Genomic DNA, 8862 nt, shown 5'->3' on the forward strand with positions numbered 1-8862 from the left:
ACCCCGAACTAGACCGCTGTTAGACTCAAGACCAATTTACATTGGAGTCTGTAAAAATCAGCGACCTCAGAAAATGTTGGCAAATCACCGACCATGTCGGCGATCCCGACGGAGACCGCCATTTTAACACCCATAATAACTGCGGGTTCTGTAAATTTCTGTGAGGTAAGTCAAAATGGTGACAGAAATGTCAAATGGGGAAAATTGATATCAGTCCGCATTCACGGCAACAACAAATGACAGGGGCAATCAAATGATTTAGAGGTACTTGGGGGAATGACCAATCAACTGCCAATTATTCTAAATGGTTGTTAGCGAATTACTAAAAATTACTGAATCTTTGCGAGTAGAATAGACCCTAGATGAGGTAGCTTTGTCCCGAACAATTACCTCGCTTCAATTGAGTTCTCTTGAACCTCAACAGACTAACCATGAAAACCAGCCCACAACCTCACTCTATCTACTCTCTCGAGCTAGATAGGTAGAACATGACCTAAGATTCATTCTCTCGAGTTGAACCCACAATAGCCCAGTCACTATGAGTGCTAATTTATCACGTTGGTTTTGGAATTCTCTCTCAAGCAATTATAAAACAATAGGATTAATGAAATAAACATTAAATATAGCTAAGTAATACCAGAAATAAATCAGATCCAATTCGATTTAACAAATCATTCAATAATTTCTCACACCCATCAACTAATTTTTGCCAGTTAATCACTAGACTAGGGTTTTAGCTAATTATCACAAAAATTCAAAATTCAATACCTAATACATACTCCATGGTTCGGTATTGATTTCCAAGAATTTAAAATGAGTAAACTTTGCTTTAATTACAAAACCCAACTTCAATATCTACTTGAAAGCTTTAAAACTGAACAAGAACGGTGATTTTGGTTCTGGGTATGAGTCTCTCAATGTTTGGATACCTTTTCTTTCTTCAAAATATAATTTATACTGATCCAAAATTTGGGGCCAATCGGTTAGGAAAGTCAGGCTTCGCCGACTGATCATCGATTCGTCAATCTCTCTTATCTATCGCCTTCTTGGTTTGTGTTTTCATCTAATAGGCCCTGTAACTTTAGGCGGTCTATGTCGGGATCGCTGATGGGTTCCGTGTTCCACCCTTTGTTCTTTTGTATTGTCGTTCTGCTTTTATCTTCACTATAGTCTTGTCCTCGTCGGTGGACATAACATTTCATCGTTGATCCTATCAGAGATTCCCCAATTGAGACTGTTGATCGCCATAATTCTATCGCCTCAGAAGTGATGTATTGTAAAGTTGGGCTGGCTAAAAAGCCACTTGGGGAGCCGCCGATTGGTCTTGGCGATCGTCAAGATATCTTTCCTTCACCTCTTCAGCTTTTTGATTCTTTTTTGTCTGGTAATGTCCTTGCCTTGCTCCTTAGCCTTCATAGCAGCAAATCCAAACTTTAACAACAGTTTAGAGCATAAACTAGGCATTTAAGGACACTCATACTATCAAACAAAGCCGTAAATGAGACAAAATCTCGGACTCATCAACACCCCCAGCTTAAACCTTTGATTATCCTCAAGTAAAGCTCAAGATCAACAGCTCAATAAGGATGTCTACCAATAGTGCTGCCTAAGACTCAACATAAATGCACACAACAAGGTTCAAATTACTCATACAATGATGAATTGTGAACTCCGAGTTTTAAATTGGGACTCACCACCATCAATAGCACTCTATGCTCACAATGCTTGCTTCAAATGTAAGTACGAGCTCAACAAAGGTATTCAAATGCCCTCACAACAAAAATGATTCCATGTTCACACTAAATTTCTTACAATTTAAAGTCCCAAAATAACATACAACTCTCACACTCACAAAGATGAACACATGCATGACTTCACCCATAGGCTTGCCCTATCTTCCAATCAACATTTGTTTCAGCTCACTCAAGATCACAAGGGTATTTTCAAGGCTTGTAACGGGGATGAGTGTAAAGGTATTTTCATTTAGTCTTAGTGGCTTCTACCTTCATGAAGTATAGTCTGAACATCAGTTTCCTCCTTTTCTTTAACATTTCAAACATGCTCATAATCCACCCCATTATTCAAGTTCATATGAACCACCGGATTCCCCATTTCTTTCGCAATTTTCACTAAATTATTTCACAACTTTTTTGGTCTTTTTGTTTTGTTTTTTTACATGGAGGGGTTCCATCTTTTTCAAATCAATCCATACAAAAGGGGGATTTTTTCACACTTCTTGACTTTCCTTCTCTTTTCACCACACCCCCAACTCTAAGCTTTTGGCCTAAGTTGACTATTCAAACAAACCATGCTTCATGAAAGTTATGGGTGAAGGAATAAAGAGAGGTCACAATTGCTCAATTTTCTTCCAAGAAAAGGGGTAAGGCTCAAAAGGGGACAAGCAAGGTTCACACATATCTGAAGGTTGGCCACAAAGAGGTATGTAGTTAAATAGGCTCACTCTTCAAATTTTTTGCCTAAGATCATATCTATTGTTTGCATCACTCAGTCAACCGGACCAACGCGAAAATTCTAGGTTCTATCATGCACAATGTTAAAGGTAATCTAACCACACAAGGCATTGATATCATTATCAAACAAGACTCTACACTTTCCAACATGAGGTAAAACAATGCAAATAAGTCATTTCTACCAAGACCTAAGCTTTTTCATGAACATGCATATAAGGAAATCGTGGCAACACAGAAACACACAATAACCTTACTATATAGGTACACCATCTCCCCCTTGGGAGTAAGCCTACAAAAACTCTTCTAAACATCATTCATACTAAGGACAACTTCAAAGTTTAACATATCAAGTCACAAAAGACAAGCAATCTGGAATCTATTAAACCATAAAACACATATCGATAGCAACATAAGAATATCACTCTTAATCATTTTAGCTTGGAGGACATAGAACCTATTCTTATTTTGAACAATCTCATCCGGACCACTAGGATCAACTTGCTTACCCTCTATATTTGTAGACCTTGCCTTTGGAAAATCTTTCATCTTGTGGCCACTTTCACCACAAGTACAACAACCCTCTTTACCGGCCAAGCACCTACCCTCATGTATCTTACCACACCTAGCACAAGTAGACCGTAGAGACTCATAAGCAATTTTCAGTGGCTTAGGGTTATACACCCTCTCATCCTTATACTAAGGAGCATTAGAAGAGCCTTGTTCAGAAAACTTTTGTCGATTCCTAGAGCGACCATGACCATCGGACCCATCATGAATGGACTTATCATTATCCATCCTAGACCTCTTTTTCTCCTTAGATATTTTCTCTTTGGGTTAATCTTCGTCCATTTGTTGAGTATACACCATAAGACGTGAGATATCCATATCATCATGGAGCATTGTCGTATGACATTCTTTTGCTACTATTTCGGACACCCTCGTCAAAAACCTACTTATCTTATCCTCAGATTCGCTACCTTAGATGGAGAATACTTAGACAATAGAGTAAATTTCAAGGCATATTCCATAACATTCATACTACCTTGCTTGAGGTTGATTGAACTTTACGACTTTAGTTTCCCTCAACTCTCGGGGAAAGAACCTATCAAGGAATGGCTTCTTAAACACCTCCCAATCTATGGGAACCGCTTCTACCGGCCTACCGTCTTTCGATTGTTCATGCCATATTTGAGCAACATCATTCAATTGGTAAGCGGCTAGTTCCGCTTTTTCTACTAAGGTCACCCCTATTATAGCAAGCACCTTATAACCTCCTCTATAAACTCATTAGGATCCTCTTTCATTTTGGATCCACAAAACTCCAAAAGGTTCATCCTCAAAAACTCTCTTAACCTAGAAGCAACCATCCCCCTTATTGGGTTCCCCGGAGCTACCACTTCTATATTCACTTGTGCCATCATGACTTGAGATTGAGTAGTCAAAGCTTGGGCCAACATTTTGAAAGTTAACCTAATCTCTGCATTTGACATATCTGGAGGATCAATTGGAGCTTGAGGAGGAGCTTTGGGATGGAACTTGGAGAGGAACCCCTTGCTCTTCATTGCCTTCCTCACCAGTCCTAGCATTTTCCCTTGTAGTATCCATACTGTGAAAATCAACGGGCACAGATAAGAAGAAGGACCTACTAGAGCCAAACTCTATGGCAAGACCTAGAGACTGAAGAAGTGAAGTTTCTTAAACATCCAATAGCCTTCTATTCATAAATGTGGTGCGCTTCACACTATGAACAAGACTCTACTAGACGTGGATTATGGGACATCATCTTAGAATCATTCTAACCCTTGTGCTCTGATACCAAATTTGTTATGACCTAGGGGTACACCCTAGAAGTAACATGGCGTATTTAACCCCGAAGGGGTCTCATACAAGCCTTTAGCATATCATAACCTAAGATAATAGAAAAGTGCAAAATTTTTAAAAACTTTATCCATACAATCAAAGTCTTTTATAAAAGTAAGTGGAAGTATTTACTACACTTTGTCTCAAACCATCTAATACAACTTTTAAATAAACTCTTGGGACATAGCCCATACAATAGTCTCAAAACATAAAGGAAAAGATATAAAGGAAATGGTGGCTTTTATCCTCGATTCTATGAGGACTCACCACGTCTTCAACTCCTTGCTTCTTAGAAACCTTTTCTCAAGAATGGAACTCAATCACCGAACCCTACATTTGATGAGAATGTAGGCAATGTATGCGTTAGTACAAAATGTACTAAATATGTTAGCTAACATAACATCATAAGAGCATAACATAAGGGTTAGTCAACATAAGACATAATCAATAAGCATAAAGGTACTTCATGAAATATAAATGATAAGCATAAGAGACAATATCATAATCATAAGCAAAGTCTCCAACATAAGCATCATATAAGCATTATTCCATCCTGAGTCATCCATATCATAAGAGAACTACTTCTCAAGTAACCTCAAAGCATACTTGTGCAATGCATGAATAAGACCCCATAATCCCATTCAAGCTAAGTATCCCTTTTGGTCACCATTAACATGGTCTATATACATAGTCAAGCCTTAGGCTTTTATATCATAAGAGCACTATACTCCTAAGTAACCTCAAATCATACTTGTGCAATGCAGGAATGAAACCCCATAATCCCATTCACACTAAGCATAACCTTGAAGTCATCATAATCATACTTACCATCCTTTGGTCTCATTCTTAGCTTACTTCAAATAGACAAGGAAACTATCACCTTTAGTCAATCATATCATGGAAGGCAACTATAGCAACATCCCAAGCTAAACATACATGATATAAGAGAAACACTTCATAAGTAGCTTCAAGTCATACTTGTGCAATGCATGGATAAGACCTTATAATCCTAACCATACTAAGTACCACTTTAGGCTATCATACTCAAATGATTACTATTTATCATTCTATACTACCAAGGAATATCACCCTATTAGACTAGATCAAGCTATCATAGAAAACATATTAATCATGCAAGTCCAAGCTATTCTAGAAAGGGTACAAGCTTTCCATCCTAGCTACCATGCAAACATTCTATGATTCTAATGCAGGCTACCCTTATGAGAGTATGATTTCTCAATCCTAAGATACCATGAAATGGTATTGGCCTAACCAAGTCATGCTATAATGAAGGCATTCTAAAATGCTAGCTCAACCTACCCTTAGGAGAGTATGTGTCCTCAATCCTAGGCTACCATGACTACCACTAACTCAAGCTACCATGAAAGCATCTTACAATGCTAATTCAAACTATCCTTAAGAGAGTATGGTTCCTCCACCCTAAGATACCATGAGAAATCCTAACTCAAGCTACCAATCTTGGTCTGGCCTTACCAAGTCAAGCTATACATGAAGGGATCATATGTCACAATTTCAAGATATGCTAGTCTAAAATTCTTTGATTCATGGTAGGTTATTATATTTTCAACCTATAATCATTCTATGTGAGAAGAACTTTCACATTCTAGATACATACCTAGATTTATACGACATTCTAGTCATAAGATTCATCTTTAAGCAATTCTAATTATAATTCGTCATATAGCCTCAATCTAAATCATCACTAGTCATGATCGATCATATACACATTATTCTAATTCAATTCATGTTTACATACTTCTATTCTTAAACAATTACTATACATGACATCGATTCTAGAAGATCACATATGAATCCTCAATTTCACTTCACAGGGCATAAACCCACATTCTTCAATTTCTTCAATTAAACTAGGGTTAGCCATGAAAACATAGAAATTCATCATAATATCATAATTCAAGGCTAAATCAATCATCAACCAGTATTATCCACTCAATTGGAATTATACTCAACACTACCCACAATATAGGAAGAAAACCTAGCTAGAATTGGGGGTTTGTCGTCACAATTGGGGGAAATCCAGGGGGCTCTATGGATCGAAGAATCGATAGATGAATAAGCTAACAAGACTTTATTCAAATCCCTCACAAAATCTTGCAACAATGGAGGAATTTGACCTAGCTTTCTTCTCTTTTTCTTCTTCTTTTTCTTCTTCTTCTTCTTCTTCATTTTCTAGAGAGAGAATATATTGGAGGGAATTGGGTTCTTTGGTGAATCTAAAATAATGTCTAGGATCAATGTATTTAGGGGTATATTAGTTTTATATAGCTGGTCTAATTACTATTAAAACGACACCACTTAACCCCTAACTAATAATGAATTAACCCCTAAGTCCCCAACTCAAAACGACTTAGCCCCAACATTGTCTCACCCACGAGACCCCGACCCACGGACCGTGGGTGGGTCTATGGACCGTACTGGTCCTTTTGGGGGGGGTGGTCTGTAACTATAAAAAAGGGCCTGGACCCATGACCCCTTCCCACGGGGCGTGGGTCCACCTACGGGGTGTGAGTCCCATCCGTAGGTGGCCCTTTTTGGCCAGTTTTAGTGACTGTTTTGGGGTCCTCCTCAAGGACTCATTTGGTTGGTCCTTCGAGAGTCGTACCTTGATGTTTAACCCCTAAACCCCTCATTCTAAGTACGGTAAGTAAATTTTACAACTCTAACCCCCACGTAAAGCTCTAGAACCCTCACATAAGGCCCTAGTTTACTCTACTAGTTTCCGGGGTGTTACAATGAATCTCTTGTCCATTTCTTATATTCGTTATAAATTAATGGTTCATATGCTATATGCATTATAAATTGCTTGCTCATGAGTTATATGTAGCACAAGTTACTTGTTTGTATATCATATGTTCCATAGACCATCTACCTATATGTTACATGCCTCATAGCCTACTTGTTTAAACATTATAGACCCTAAAGTTTATTTGTCCACGTGTCACACACTTTCTCATATTTCATGTAGTATATTTATTTATGTGATGGTTCACGTGATCATGTGATTTATAACAGCATGTATCGTAGTCCACATTCTTATGTAATAAATTTTTGTAATACATCTTCATATGTGCTAAATGTCTTACAGTTAATGCTACCTAACTCACTTGCTTATATATTACTAACTTTTACAACATTGTCCCTAGAACTCAAATGTTTATGTATCGTATGTCTCCTATGTACACTTGTTAGTATGCTAAAAGTATTTCTTTGTGGTTCATTGTTCACACATGTCTGCTTGCTTATGTGTCATAGATTTCATGTGGCTTAAGCATTAGTATGTTATACCCCTCTGCTCTTATAGATTTGAGTATTAAGCACGTTGGAATAAAGTTTCCCCCATATCGGGATGAACAAAGGATTTTGCCAGTAATGGCTGGGGACCTAGTAAATTTTAGTGCAAACCGTGTATGTAGAAAATGGATAGGGAAAGTTTCCATGTTCCTATATTATGTTTCTTTCCTACACGTTTCTAACATATGCATCTATCAACTTGTTCATAGGTTTGTTTCACATTAGTTAACTTGTTCTAATATTTGCAGTTCTCGTTTTCCAAGTATTTGTTAGGCTGGTTTATAAAAAGGATAGAACGATAAATTTTGGGGTACATAATTGTTACTTGATTATATATGGCTAAGAGGAGACTTACTTGTCATTTGATCATTACATATGCTACATTTGCTTTAACGCCATGCCCATACATGCTTTTGGTCTGCTGATATGTTTTGGGCAGTTGATTTACAAAGGGAACTCTGGCACAAGTTTTGAAAAATACACATAGTTGACCTTGTTTTGAGCAATACCTCTAATTCGAGGACGAAAGATCCAAAAGGAGGGATTATGTAATACCCCATACCTTCCAACACTTATACAACTAAGTGAACGTGAAAAAATATTTGAATCCAGATAGTAAAAGGTGATATTTTATATTAAAGCCATAAGTGGTCAAGTGTGTATTAGTGTTAAGATCTTGTAAAGAAGCTAACATATGGAAAATTGTGTAAAATAATTGAGGTGCTTGCTTGACTAAATTAAGCTACTACATGACAAGTAGGTGCATCACCTGCTTAAGGTATATGTACCAAGTAGGTGCATCACCTACTTTGACTTATGAGCCATATGCAAGTCTAAATTAAGTGATCAATTTGAGGCCTAATATGTCCAAGAAATAGGGGGGTAAATGAAAAAGGATGGCAGTCCAAGGCCCAAAACTTCCAAGCCCACAAGAAATAATTTGAATGGAAAAGTAGGTGCATCACCTACTTAAATGTGTGGCCTAAATTAAAGACAAATGGTGTCTAAAAATGAAGTACAAGAGAGGTGGCAAAAGAGAACCTATTGAAGCCAAAAATTTGATACAAATATCTCATTTTCCTCTTATCCAAATTTTAAGGTCTCAAGTTCATATATTTCTCTCTCAAGATGAAACAGCCACCCAATATTCCCACTAGGGTTCTACGTATTTTGTATCTTGTTACTTCTAAAGCAGCCC

Source organism: Solanum verrucosum, unplaced genomic scaffold, assembly GCF_900185275.1.
Source record: "Solanum verrucosum unplaced genomic scaffold, falcon-dt-bn FXZP01000204.1, whole genome shotgun sequence".
Classification (NCBI taxonomy): Eukaryota; Viridiplantae; Streptophyta; class Magnoliopsida; order Solanales; family Solanaceae; genus Solanum; species Solanum verrucosum.